Source organism: Triturus cristatus, chromosome 8 (genome assembly GCF_964204655.1).
Source record: "Triturus cristatus chromosome 8, aTriCri1.1, whole genome shotgun sequence".
Taxonomy (NCBI): domain Eukaryota; kingdom Metazoa; phylum Chordata; class Amphibia; order Caudata; family Salamandridae; genus Triturus; species Triturus cristatus.
The window spans coordinates 1,600,741,282-1,600,756,719 of NC_140591.1; the positions used below are offsets into that span (position 1 = coordinate 1,600,741,282).

The 15,438-nt window shown below is 43.7% G+C and overlaps 1 pseudogene; it reads right to left on the reverse strand.

The window, feature by feature from the left end:
* Positions 1-8,034: 8,034 nt before the first annotated feature.
* Positions 8,035-9,633, reverse strand: LOC146806293 (zinc finger MYM-type protein 1-like; annotated as a pseudogene).
* Between the last annotated feature and the right edge of the window lie 5,805 nt (positions 9,634-15,438).

The window sequence follows — 15,438 nt, forward strand, 5'->3', positions numbered from 1 at the left end:
TCTAGCCTTGGCAATACTAGAGCTTGAACCACCAATTTGGAGTCTTATTGTGGAAGGAAGTGTTTGAGATTCCTTATTATCCCCATCTGGTGTTTAGCTCGCTTGGTTGCATTGCTGATATGATTCTGCATGTTCAGGTGCCTGTCTAGTGTGTTACTGAGAGATTTAGCTGAATCAGGAATGTGGGGGGAGCAGTCGAAGGCTGTAAGATGTTTCATTCAGAGTTCAATCTTGGGAGTGTGGTTAGGGGGAGCTATGATAAGGAATTCTGTTTTAGAGGTGTTGAGTATGAGGTAGTTATCAGTGAGCCAGTTTTGAATGTTCATCACAATGGAGTGAGTGCAATGAAGTCTTCCGGAGAGGTGACTTTCAGATAAAGTTGAGGGTCATCCACATACATATGAAAAACAATGTTCATGGAGTTCAACACATTTGCTTATGGTTTCAAGAATAAATTGAAGATTATGGGTGAAAGGGCGGACCCTTGTGGAACCCGCATAGTTACTGTAAAGGGCTGAGGTGGGGATTGGTTCACCTTAATGCTTTCAGTTCTGTTGTGAATGAATGATGTAAACCATTGCAATACCAACCCTGATAGACCCCTCCTGTGTTCTAGAGTGAATTGTTTTAGTGAATTTCTACCAGTTTTTTAAGTTATTTCCTAACTATAATATTCCTGTAACCTTTGGATTTTTGGGAAAATGTTCATGGTTTTTTAATATTGTATTCTAACTATAGCGACCCTGTAACCTTTGTTTTTTCAGTGAACTTCAAAGTTTTTTTAATTGTATTTCCTAACTGTAACCTGTGACCTTTGAGAGTGAGTATGTGAATGGCTGTATAGGACAGTGAGTGGGTGTGTGAGTGGATCGCTGAGCTTTAGAGTGGGTGTGTGACCTAGTGAATGAGTGAGTGAGCAAGTGAGTGGATGTATGGGTCAGTGAGTGGGTGTGTGAATGGCTGAATGGGTGTTTGAGTGGGTGTCTGAGTGTATTTGAGGGTGTGTCTTTAGCTGTGTGAGTGACTGGGTCACAATGGATCTTCATCTGCCCTTTTTTCCCAACAAGAACACACAGTTGTGTACAAAATGTCTACCCAACTGAAGTACTTTCTATTGCTTAATTAGTAAGTGCTTCCTCAATGGGAAATAACTACTGCATTTTCTAAACTTCAGCTGTGTAATAGACTACTGCGAAATGTCTCAAGTGACCTTGTGTGCATGAAATTTCGGCAATGTGATTGTTCCTTGAGTGTCTTGATCCATGGCTGCCAAGGTTTCAAATTGCTATGTGTGACATTTTCACAATTTCAGTGTAATTATAAGTAACATTTCAATGACTATGAATGACAGTGACAGTGGCATAATGAAGCAATGGCGACGGGGGAAACATATAAATATCTGAAATTACACCTGTTTGAGCATCAAGAAACTCCAAGAAGATCTTAAATCTGCAGCAAAGCACCAGAAAGCATTGCCAGCCTCTGGCCCCCAACCTGCTAGCAATTAATCAGGGGAGCATCAGGACTCCAGGGACTCTCTCTCTTTCCACGTAACGTGTGACCCATGTCCCAACAGGAAGGATGTGTGAGGCTCCAACATGAACAAGACAAGTTACATAGGGATCCAGGTATCTCAGCTGCCTGTCAGACAGTGTCAGTGAGCTGACTCAGGGGCGGACAGGCTGAGCACCATTATGCTCACAGGCTGAGGCTGGCGCAATAATTTCCCATACAACATAGCCAAAACTGTCAGATACCTGTTTAAACTACCCCCATGTAGTTTTGAGTTATAAACCGCAAACTTAAGGTGGCCAGAACATAAACACACATGCTTGTAAGAGCTTGCGCCTCTACCAGCAGCCACGCCTGCAGCCATGCCAATGCAGAACTTCTGGGTGAGTTTAACACGTCATGACCGTACTGGCACCCCACTGGCTGCAGGCAGATGCTGATCACAGGCCTGCCATATGGCGAGTAAATGAACATATAATGTGCCCGAGCCATGAAAAAATGGCAGAAATGCAAATGGGCTACGCTTCAGCAGGCAATGAACCATTTTTGTGATCTTAGTAGCAAAGTCCAGTGGCTTAGCAAACCCTATTTTTCAAATTCAGATGTTAGCACCCATTTGTCAGAATTATTCTCTGCATTGTGACTCCAGACAAGCTGTCTTAGCTTGCTTTCTATAGCTAGAGATATGGGTGTTGTGTCTAGAGAAACCACTTGCCAGGCTGAACAGCTGACTCTGTCCCAGTCTTAAAGAATTAGGGGCATATTAGCAAGACCGGCGATAAAATTGTCGCCGTTTTAGCGGCAGGAAACTGCCGCTAAAATGGCGATAATGGGCTTGCTAATATGCGTTATAGAATTCCAATAGAAGCCCAGGTTAGATGTGCAGGACATCTAACCTTAGCTTCAATTGGAATTCTACAATGCATATTAGCAAGCCCATTATCGCCTTTTTAGCGGCAGTTTCCTGCCGCTAAAACTGCAATAATTTTATCGCCTGTCTTGCTAATATGCCCCTTGATCTTTTACAAGCACAGGATCGAAGTGTTACATATTAGTCTTCACAAGACGTGATTTCACTTCTCTGACTCGGTCTCTGTTACTTGAAATAAATGGCAGAAATGCTAACTGGCGACGCTTCAGCAGGCATGGAAGCCGGTTTCTTATCATAGTACAGAGTAATGTACACAGTAGTCCCTCGGGACATACTTTTTTTACGACCTGCGGTGAGAAATGTGTACAATGAACTGCCTCCTTTCTTAAGTCATTGAAACAACTGCATTTGTTTTCACAATTCTGTCCCACTTAATTCCAACAAACGACGTTTTCAAACGATCTGCATACAAACATATGGCAATTGTTTTTCAGGAATATGTATTTCTAGATATTTACCAACTCATTTTAGAGCATCGAAGTGAGGGATTCCGGTATCGTTAGTATGGCTTATTCAAACCTTATTTTCATATTCACATTTTAGCATGGTTTTATACTGATGTTATGCAGAGAAAGCCCACTTGCCAGGCTGGACAGCTGACTATCCCAGTCTTACAGTACTGGTCTTTTACAGGTGCGAGACTGAAGTGTTTGGAGAATTCACAAGACATGATCAGGTCAGATATTACACTCCACCGACTCTGTGACTTACCAACTGTTGACCCGCAACTCACTCCCTCCCTCGGCAATTGAATCAGTGCGGCCTGGGGTCATATTTACTGCAGCTGCTGAGACACGCTGTACACCTGCTCCTCGTGTTTCCCAACCCACTGGACAGGCGCGTTCGTGTGGCCCCGTCTACAGAAGCAGGCTGCCTGCCTCTGCAGGCTCGGCTCCCTATCAGACACAGGGCCTTCACTGGATGGCTAATTGCTCTGTTCGTGAAGTGGCCTGGCAGCATGAAGGATGCCCAGGCCTGTTTGCTTTGACTCATGATCTGAGAGTCCCTTTGTGGCCGGACCTGCAGATGGATTCTCGTGACCGGTGGCCGAGGCAGCTCTCGGGCCTGCCGCGACTGACAGGGTTTAACTTGGTTGTAGCGGTAATTTGTCTAACAGGGGCTGTGACTGAGTTGTGTACCCGCTCACTGGAGCTGCTGACATGAACTCCGACCAGGACGTGAGGTCACACCCCTGCGGCACCACAGTACGCAACCACTGCTGAGGGCAGGCCCCGCCCGCCGTGTCTCGGTATTGGGCACAGGACTGGCCCGTCGGGGGTGACGTCAGGCCTGGTAGTGAGTAGTGACTGTGACAGCCGTGCCGCAGGTGGGAATTTCAATGCAGCCCAGCAGGATACATTGTAGCAGGCAGCAGTGCACAAGATCATTAACTGTTTACTCAGCCTGCTGGGGCAGCGCCGGGGCCGGCAAGTCTGCGGGGAGCGGAGCCGGGGCACAGATGTCACAGGCGCGTGCTAGCAGCCTGGGTAGCCAGTTTCAGCGCTGGTACAGCAGAGTGAGACAGTGGCATTAAAATGCATGACAATGCATTTCAGTGCAGTGATGCAGAACACCACACTGAAATGCGTTAAACTCACGTCTGATGCGTGATACTTGGCAGGCCTGTTGATCCGCAAATCTGTGATAACATGAATACTCATCTAGAGAACAGGACGAGAGTAAAAAGAGGGGAATCGGATGGAGATGTCCTGAAAATTCCCCTACATCAAGAGCTCTTCACCAAAATAGGTGGAAAATGCACTCAGATACCTGTTGGTAAGCTGGCCATCATCATCATCATCGTAGCATACTACTAAGGAAAACGTGACGGGTCAAATGGGCGACCTTGCAGAGGGTTTTGGGCTTTTGCATACTCAGGGTAATTAAAAAGGAGAACCATGGCTTCTGCTTTCACCAGGAGCCAAAAAGAAAGAACCCATTTGTTGCAGTCACTACAGAAGTGATTGCTCTCCGATAGAACAAAGATGCATTAACCTGCATCAAGGATTTCAGATCATTTTATAAAGTGGAATTGCCATGAAAACACACTTGCTTTGCCTTTGGCAAGCACAAGAAATTAGGATCATTGTCCTTTACAGAAGTGGAGTTCAACTGGGGCACCTGCTATGCTTATATTTGTAAGTGCTTCCCGTTAAAGTTATTTATTTATTTTTTAAAGCAGGGATTCGCAATTCGTGATTTTCTCTGCAGATTATTATTTTTTTAATCATTTGTTGCCCCGGTGGGATTCCTGGGAGACCACACTACTAGGTCCAGATGGTCAGGTTAATCCTACCCCGTCCCCTTGTCTTTTTATTGTTTTTGTTTGGGACTGAGTCAGAGTCCCAAGATGGCTGCTACCACTTGTTGGTTGAAGTGCTGGCAGCCAATTGGATCGCTGCATGATATCAGTAAGATTTGCGGAGGGTCCGTGCCTTTAGATATACAAATTTGGTTTTCCTTTATTATATCTAAAATACTGAATGGATTTACACCAAATACCAAAAGGGACTCTTTCTGGACCTAGAGCTAGGTTTCCGCCAAATTGAATGTAATTCCATCCAGTTGTTCAGGCTGTAGACTTGTCTAAAATCTCTATGGGCATTAACACGTGAAAAAAGCATTTTGGGATCCCCTTTTTTCTTGGCCCCCACTTGGCAAATCACCCCAAAACATTCAACACCGCAGCTGAACTGAGCGTCGTACAAATTTAGAAAATTTTGCGAAGATTCGTAAAATGGCACCAAAGTTATTGGCAAAACAAAAAATGCTTCTCTTATGAAAACTAGGGGGTTGGATTAAGATCTTAGCGGTCTTACCGCCAGCCAACCACTGAGGTGGGCCCAGAGAGACCACACAGCTGACTGCGGTCTGCCCTGTGCTGGTGAACCTCCCTTTGTTGCCGTGTTGACGGGTCCCACAGAGCAGATTTGGATGTTTCGTTGGGCTGGAGTTGTCCTGTCGGAAGAATACTGATGAGGGGTGACCATGGTGTTGGAGAGAGGTTTAAGTGACAAATGTTTTTATACGTTAAACATATATATGTTAAATATGGGTACATATGTGGATGTAGATTATGTGTAGTGAGCATATTTTGTACATTCTCCATTGCACAATGCAATGCCTGCACACACCATGAACACCTACCTTCAAGACGGTCAAATCTGGGTACCGGCAATCACGGTCAAGATGCAGCAGGTAAGGGGAGACCTGGGCGAAGAAGTTAAGGACAAATTTACAGCCTGTACAATGGAAAGAGGTGCATTTTTACTCCTTTTCCTCCATTTCCCCTGACTTGTAGTTGAAGAGATTTCAAGAGGAATTCCCTCAGAAACAAGCCACATTACAATTTGGATGGTGGGAATCATGCCTGGACTACTGCTGCCCCCTGATGCAGCCCACCCCTCCTTAGGAGTGAGTTCAGAATTTCTGGAGGAGTCAGCAAGCCTCTAGCGGTCTTCTCTTCCATTACCAGCCAGCATCTAAATTGAGAGGGAGGTAGGCAGGCAGAAAGACTGCCAAAAATTGGCAGCGGGACCAGTCCTGCCAAGATCCAAATCAGGCTCTAAGAGTCACAGAATGCAAGCACTTTGTTGGCTAAATCACCAGGACTGGCTGAAAGTGTCACGCTTGGCATGAGTCCACTTGGCAGCTAAGTAATTTGTGGAATTGGTTAATCCGACACATTCTTGCTATACGGCGTAAATGTTCACACTGCAATTATTTTGAAAACTAACGGGCCTATTTATGAGCCACTCTGCATGGCTCTTGCACCACGCGATGTGGTGCAAGAGTGATGCAAACCTTGCATGTGATTTACCAAGCAACGCACATCCACTTTGCATGTCCCTGAGTGGCTCCATAAGTCTGGAGTAAGGCAACGTAGTGCAAATCGCTACATTGCCTTACTCTGCCCTGGGAGGGAGATCCATGGGTGTTTTGTCGTGTTCCCAAGCAACTCCTATTATATTTTTATGCATTCCCAGATTTACCATAACTAGTATACCTAGGAATTTGCCAAAAAGATACACCTTCCCAGAAGAGGCATAACCTGGACAAATAACTTTATTTCTCCTCATCACTTTCTCTTCAATGTGTGCTGCATTCTGCAGCACACATAGAAAGAGAAAAATGCCTCTCAGGAGAGGAGAGGTGCCCCTTCCTGCACAAAAACAATTCTGCATGCAACACAGGCACCCTTGCACCATGCTGCAAGGGTGCCTGTTTCAGAGCTAGGCTGCCAAAAGGGCACCAGCACAGGGGAAAGGGCATGAATGAGCTGTAATTCCTTAAATACAGTGCATTTCTGATATGTATCTGTCATGCAGAGCAGCGCAGCAGGTGATTGGGCCTCTAAATACTGTGGGTGCGCTTCCCAGGGAAGAGTAAGGCAAGGCATGGATTTGAGCTGCATTGTCTTACTCCAGATTTATGGACCCACTCTTGGGCCACGCAAAGTGGGCTTGCGTGGCTTCATAAATCTGGCTTAAGGTTTGTGTCACTCTTGCACCATGTTGCGAGGTGCAAGAGTGACACAAACCACCACATGCCTTGTCTGATTGCTTGTTTCCTGTTGGTGTTTTGTCTGTGTGCACGCCTGCCAGTGGTAAGCACTGATTGTGTGTCAACGACTAGCTTTATAAGCCTCATTACAAGTCAGTGCTAGCCATGACAATGGTCAAAAAAAGAGCTACAAGCTCCACCAGGATTACGAGATTCACTGAAGCTCTGCAGATCCATGGTAATCCACTGGGAAAAGTCATCTGCTGATTGGAGCAAAAAGAGTCTGGGTAAAATTTCAAGGACATATGGGGGCTAGGCGAAGCAATTGGTGCAGTATCCTTAAATCACCCATTAGTTCTCCATTTCTGAGGTAAGCTCAGGCAGGGGCGGCTCTAGGCTCATGGTGGCCCTGTGCAGGGAGCGTAGGTAGGGGGCCCCGGAAGAGCAGGTCCGGGCGGGGAGGAGCTCAGGAAGGTGTTTTATAAAACGTCCAGAGAAGGCATTAGATGACCAGTACCTGCGGCTGCTCCTACCCTTCCAAATTCATCTCAGAACGATAACATTTAGAAGGAGGAGGGCATTGTGACACACAACGTGAGGGACTGGCACAGACGGCTGCAGGGCCATGACAGGGGCCCCCGGACACACAGCTCCCCCACAGAGAAAGAATCTGTGGCTCTTTGCCCGGAAACAGTAATATCGATACCATATCGAATATGGTGTCTTACGCATGGCCATGTCCGTTGCAGACACTGCATAGCCGCCTCATGACACAAGTGTTTAACTTTTGCCAAAATTCGCCACTGCGTTTTGCCAGCTTTCGCTGTTTCCACCAGGCACCACGTGGAGGTAGCAGCAATACCCAGCTTTTTTTTTATTTGTTTGTTTTTATGTTATGTTTTTTAACTTTTTCTTTTACTTTTTTACCTTTTTGTGTTTTACTGTTTGTTATCTCTTCTATATTGTTTCCACTTTTCCATTTTCCTTCTTTCGTTATCTTACCACCTGTTTTTTTCATTTCTGCATACCTAGTGAGTAGCAACATAGCGAGTGTGATTAAAACCATGGAAAACATCTTGCGTACTTCTTTATGAGAGGAAGTCAACTTTGCGAGCCTTCTGTGCTGCAAATTCCCTGATAAGCTGTCCGTAATCCAGAGATCTAGCAATGTCATGTTCAATTGATAACAGGGCCAAATGATTCAGTCTCTCTTGAGTCATTGATGTCCTCAAACAATTTTTAATCAATTTCAGTTTTGAAAAAGTTCTTTCCCCTGAAGCCACTGTAACTGTGATTGTCAACGCAATGCGTAAAGCCACTGCAAGATTTGGAACTGCAGTGCTCAGTTTGTTTTCATAAATGAATTGTAATGTTTCCAAAGTTGTTGCATTATTTGGCACCAAGGAGGAGAACATTCGCAGCTCGGTATGTAAATCTCCAGGATCAACATCTGAGTCTGATCTGTCGGTTAACACGATGCTTAAATCTGCACAGCTTTTCATCAATTCATTATCGTTCATGCTAGCAATTTTCCCCATGTCGTGAAGGAATCCAAAGAAATCATAGTGATGTTTCATCTGAGTGAACCTTTCAGTCATGGACATAATTGCTTGATCCATCAAGACATTGAAGAACTCAATGCGATATTTCTCTTTTGGTTCTAAGATTCCCTCATCACGACTCTCGTATTGAAATTGTCTCCTAATCGTTCTTCTTCGCAAACTTGTAGATGCAGGAAAACTTATCTCATCTGAGCTCATCTCCAGTTCTTCCGCCAACTCCTTAGCTGAAACTTGTGCAGATTTGAAACCACTCTCCTTATACGTTTCCAGAAACTGGACAGTCTTTTCAAGGCATTTCAATGCAATGTCAAGTTGCATATCCTTACTTTGCATGATTTTGCTAACAAGATTTATTTGCTGCAAAAGGTCATACCAAATCACCAGCGATACTAGAAATGCATACCTCCTTTATTGCTTAGCCAACCCGGCTGCCTCAGTTCTGGCCTTTGGGTCATTCGCTTCCTCTGATACTTCAACCACGGCGTCATAAACGGCGGCCACTTGGAAAAGGACAGCCTTGACGCTATCAATACGGCATTCCCATCGAGTTTCGGATATGGGCTTTACTGTCAGATCTTTAACGTGCTCAATGAGTGTTTGCCATCTCTGTGTTGAGGCAGAAAACAGTATGTAAATTCGATGCAAGATTCCAGAAAGAGTTACAGCGTGAGTGGATGAATGTGCCATATCACTAAGTACTACATTCAAGCTATGGCAACCGCATGGAACATAGAACGCTCTTGGATTCATGTCAAGTAAACGTTTCTGAACACCACTCTTGCAGCCGCTCATATTTGCCCCATTATCATACCCTTGGCCTCTGCAATTTTGAAATGGCAATTGCAATGCCTGCAGTTTTTGCAAACATGCTTCTGTGAGACCAGCACCTGTGCTGCTTTCAACAGGCAAGTATCCAATGAAAAATTCACTTATTTCGACTGGCATCGTTTCCACGTTCACATTTCGAAGGTCCATCGTCATTTGCTCCTGATGACTTGCATCAGGTGTGCAATCCAAAATGACAGAAAAATATTTACTCTTTTGAATTTTTGCAATAATGTTGTCCAAAACTGAAGCTCCCATAAAATTAATTATTTCATTTTGAATATTCTTGCCCAAGGTCATGGATTTCAGCGCATTTATTTCTACTCACATGCTCATGCATATATGGGTCATACTTGGCTAGCAGCTCAACCAGACCTAGAAAATTGCCATTGTTGTGTTTGAACAAAGTATCAGTTTTACCACGAAAAGCCAAACTTTGTTCTGCTAGAAAATGAACAAGGGACATGATCCTTTCCAAGACCTTGCCCCAACGATCACTTTCCACTTGCAGTAACTTCTGCTGTTCTTTATCTATTGTCTGTCCTTGTTTTAACCTTCTTTCTAATTCAACCCAGGCACTCACGGCGCGCATGTGTTTTGAAGAGGATTCATGATCAGACAGACAACTGTGCATGTGTGCCTAGTAAGTCATTTCCATCATTAGTACATTTTATCCCTGCGTCAGAAAACAATTTACAGCAAAAACAGAATACTGCATTATTGCTTTTTGAATAGACAAGCCAGCGCCTATCTATAATTTCACCATTCCTTAATTTCCGTGAGAACATGGTAACAGAAAAACGACGTTTAATTTTTGAGTGCTCATCAGTTGGATACTTTGTTTTAGAATCTGGGGCTCTGGAGGGACCCCTTTCAACAAGAAAAACACGTTGCGCGTCCGTAAGAGAGTTCGGCCACAAAGCAGGATCCCTCCAATCACATAAATCATATTCAGAACACAAGTCTGTAACATGGTCGTGCTCTTTGGCTTCCTTTTCAATACCAGCATCATCCGTCTGTAAACTCTGAACCTCCTTCCGAATGCCAGATGTTGATAGGCCGATGAATGATGTTTCAGTTTCTCTGTCTGAGGGTCTTTTGTAATAATCCTCATCCTGAGTTGGTAATTGCTGCATGTTTGTATCAATTTCATAGTCACCTTGTTCATTTTCATTGGTCTGTTCATGAGTATCATTCTGCTCATGGATATCATAATTTTTTTGTTCTTCTTTATGGTCGTCAGCGCCTGTTTTACCTAGTGCATCATCATTACTCTGGCCAGAGGATTCTCCATCTTTATGTTTCCCTTGGGTGATAAAGTTCAGGATTGCTCCTTCTTGTGATGCTACGAAAGCCTGCTGAGCCACCTTTCTCTTTCGTTTTGAATAACCAGATTCGTGTACTCGAATTCTCTTCATTTTGCTTGCAATGCAGCGGGCGAGGCTAGCAGTGGGTAGGAAAAAAAGAAGACAATCAGCAGTGGCGGCTGCTGAAAGATTTTGATGTGTCATTTTTATTTTCTTGCAAAAACAACAGTTGATGGACAGAATGCACAACAATGTCATACATTCACCTCAGTACAAAGATCTGGGCCTAAATCCATCGTTTTTTTGCTCACCACACCACCCCAATTCAGACATGGCCATGTGCAAATCAGCCTTGACCCTGTGCCTCATGGGAACAGTCCAGCCCGAACTGCCAAGCCATGTCTTCCCTGGACCGGAATCAAGCGTCCTAGGACCGGTTTCTGGCATTTCAGCCGTCATCAGCCATGATAGCTTGACTCCAGTGGCGTGGAGAGCACGGGACTCACGTCTGAGCATACCCGTCCCACTCGGGGTGACAAATGCAAAAACAACAGTTGATGGACAGAATGCAGAACAATGTCATACATTCACCCCAGTACAGAGATCTGGGCCTAAATCCATCGTTTTTTTGCTCACCACACCACCCCAGTTCAGACATGGCCATATGCAAATCAGCCTTGACCCTATGCTTCATGGGAACAGTCCAGCCCGAACTGCCAAGCCATGTCTTCCCTGGATCGGAATCAAGCGTCCTAGAACCGGTTTCTGGAAACCGGTCCCAGGATGCTTCTTTTCGGTCCAGGGAAGACATGGCTTGGTAGTTTGGGCTGGACTGTTCCCATGAGGCACAGGGTCAGACTGATTTGCATATGGCCATGTCTGAACTGGGGTGGCGGAGCTAAAGAATGGTGATGGATTAAACCCAGATCAGTTGACTGGGTTTGAGTGTTTGATTTACTCCATCATCCCCTTTTGTATCGATTTTTATTTTCTTGACAGGATTCTCCTGTGGCAGATGTCTTTTGATGGACCACATACGCAAGTTGTAAATTTTCCCCCAACACAACAACTTCAATAAAACAAAGATTTAAAGGTTGACTTAAACACAATTTTCAAGACACAAAAAAATACTCAACCTCCCAACATAAACCACAAATTACCAAATCCAAGGATATTTCCTAAAGAAATTAGGACTCTGATAGGTCACGTATGCAAAAACTGACTGTAGGAAATGAAGGCAAATGAAAAACCTGGAGTTAGAATAGTAATTTTGACCTCCCTGTGTTTGCCACGCCCACTGCTGCCCTGAGGACGCAGTTCAGGATAAGTAATGTTTTGAGCGAGTAGTGAGCAGCAGCAGGCCATATCTAATATATACGGCTCTGTGCTGCTTTCTCACCCTTGTGCAGTAACTTTTGTTGCTGTGCTGCATTGCGATAAAGAAAATCTGCCCCTCGGTGTGCATGCCTGGCCTGCCCAATCTAGCCTTAACCCTAGCACTCTTAGGCAGTCGGTGGCAATGAATTAAAAAAAAATACTCTTTCTATGGGATTTCCTTACTTCACTTCTACCTTCACCCTCTCTCTTAACATGACTCTAGTTCTACTTCTCCATGTACCTTGAACCTCCCTCTCTATGTATCTCACATGTGTCTACCTGACCTCTCAATATCTCGACTTCATCTTTTTCTACCCTTTTCATGGCCTAGCCTGTCTCTATTTGCTTCTGTGCCTGCATCCATAATTATCACTCTCGACCTCTGCTCTACCTATACTCTTTCTACCTCATTCCTCTATACACCTCATTATTTTTTCCATAAGACCTACCTGTATTTTTCCTCAATCTACTTCTCTTCTTACACAACCTTTTATTTATCTTTATTGCATCTCTGTCTCTACTACCCTACCTATGTCTCTCAGCTTTCCCTACCTCACCACTCCTCGCAACTCTATTTTATTTCTCCCTCTACTTCACGGCTTTCTCACCTGCACTCTTTCACTACCTAACCTCTCAACTTGCCTCTCCACTAGTTCACTACCTACCCTCTTCACTTCACCTTTCCCTTGTTATACATCTGTTCCCTTTCCTTCAACTCTCTATCTTACTCCCTTTTCACTACCTCTACTCTTTTTTACTCTATCAACCCTTCTCTCTTTTTCTCTATTTCTTCCAAAAACACATCTCTCTCTCTCGCTGGACCTCCTCTATTTCAGCTCCCGCCTCCACCTTAACTCTCTCACAATCTTTCTTTATTGATCTATTTCACCATCTCTTCAACTATCAAGGCGCTACCTCTGATAAACAGCACCACTTTTTCTCTGTAGCTCTCTACCTCACATCTCTCAATGCACCATAATTGACTGAATCTCTCTCGCGACCATGTCCGTCTCTTTATCACTCTGTTCCTACATCTATATAGGCCCAGAAACTGCATTTTGTTTCAGGGGTCCAGGGATCGATTCGAAAATGTTTTTGATGAATTAATGCCCACCTGGGCCTAACCTGGGCTGCCTGCTGAACTGTGCAGTGCACTGTGCAGACTCCTCCTGAGAAGCTGTCTCGGGACTCGACTCCCGACTCTGCAGTCTGCCTGTGTCCGTCTGTGGTGAAAATGGAAAATTAAGTGCTAAACTACTTTCTACGTTTACAAGAGGAGAAAAACTATATACATGTCCAACTTCAGTAATGCTTTTTGAAAGGCAAACAAATGATTGCATTTAATTATTTTTTACTTATTCCAGGTGAAAAACAACTTCTGCACGTTTATAAAGGTAGCACTGAATGCAATTTTCTTTTACTGCTTTGGCTAGAAACCTCAAATGAAAACGGAGCTGTCCTACAGTAGCTATTTACAAAGGCACCGAGGGCACATTTATGTTTTTTAGTTGGACTGCCACTGGCAACAATTTTCAGATAGTTTCACCCAACAAAACGTTTGAGAAAATAAAGAACAAGCGTGGGAGGCGGAAAATAAATGCAATATTTATGACATGTTCATAAAAAAAGTCACAAAATCAAATAACCTGCTGAGTTCAGAGAAAAGTCATAAGTCATAATGTCCTGTTATGAAGGGAACGTTTTAGCCTTTTTAACCTCGGTACTTCCGATGCAGATGCCCTTTTAGTCTAGAAATGTAAGACAACATTTACTATGGTCCACCATCTATACCTCGATATTCGCTCTTCTACACGGGAATGCAGATGATTACAACAAAACACCATGTATTGGGAAGCAGAAACAGCAACGACTCATGGCAATTGCAGAATCTACCAGACATCAGCAGTGATGACGACACACATAAGGTATTTACACAACAACCAAAGAAAAATTCTGGAAATTATGCACCAGATAATGCATTGTGTGCCAGGGGGTGACATCTGAAAAACCTCCACATTTGAGAAATATGGCTGGAATGGAAACATACACGCCTCTAAGAATCCTAAATCAAATGAACCACCATGTAGTGGCGAAGTACTAGACTTCGCTTTGTGAACCGAATCAAAACTGAGGTAAGGTGGCCCCTATTGAATCAAAGGATGACACACCTGTCCCTTTACACCCCTTTTCTTAAGTGATCGTGACTTCTGATCACCTGTGTCCTCTGGATACGCGGGCAGCGATGTAGTAAATAAGGCTTCGTTTTCACCCCAGAATAGACAAATCTTGAAAAAGGTAAGCGTTTACATAAAGGTCTTTTTTTTAAAACTAAATTTTGAAGAGAGAGAGCGATAGTTAATATAGAACAGGGACAAGAAGGTCAAAGTATAACAGATATTTATTATACAATGAAGTGAATTCAAAAGCTCACATATTCAGTGACAATAAGCGTGACATAAAAAATGAAAGTGAACTTTAAAAGAAGACAACAAGAATTGAACCACTTTCTTTTAAACTTAATATGAGGGGTTCATGTTGTAAGCGGTCGACGACGTTTCGAACTCAGTGAGTTGAGTTCATCTTCAGGACAAAAGTGAGCATCTATAATTGTCAGTGTAGATATAAGGAGGGGTCGAGTATATCAACTAGGATTTTGATTACTAATCACGAAATTTTCTGTGCAAGTTACTGCATCATAGTGGGGCCCTTAGTCCCAGAGGTCCCAGCGCGAAGCAGCACTTGAACAGGACTCGCTCTATCTCACCGGGAGGCACGCATTCAATGCATTTCTATCCAACTATTAAATCCGCCTGGCACCTGATTCTTTGAGGTTCCTCCAATGAATTCATATCGTTTCTAAAGCCTCCTGCTATGACTAAGGGCCCCACTATCATGCAGTAACTTGCACAGAAAATTTAAAGTTAAGTTTAAAAGAAAGTGGTTCAATTCTTGTTGTCAATGCGATGTCTTCTTTTAAAGTTCACTTTCATTTTTTATGTCACGCTTATTGTCACTGAATATGTGAGCTTTTGAATTCACTTCATTGTATAATAAATATATGTTATACTTTGACCTTCTTGTCCCTGTTCTATATTAACTATTGCTCTCTCTCTTCAAAATTTAGTTTTTAAAAAAAGACCTTCATGCAAACGCTTACCTTTTTCAAGGTTTGTCTATTCTGGACCTTTTTTAGGCCAATTAGAACCATTGTGTCTCTCTCCACATTGTATCACCCCAGGTTCGTATATTGGGGTACCCTTGTTTCCTATCAAACACTCGTTTTCACCCCAGGCACACCAGGAAAACTGCAAAAGAAACAAATTTCCGCAACCTCAGCACGTGACGCACTACTCATGTTTACCTACTGTTTACCAAAAACCTATCATGCTTCCCTTTCTTCCCTTTTTCACCTAAAATGTTT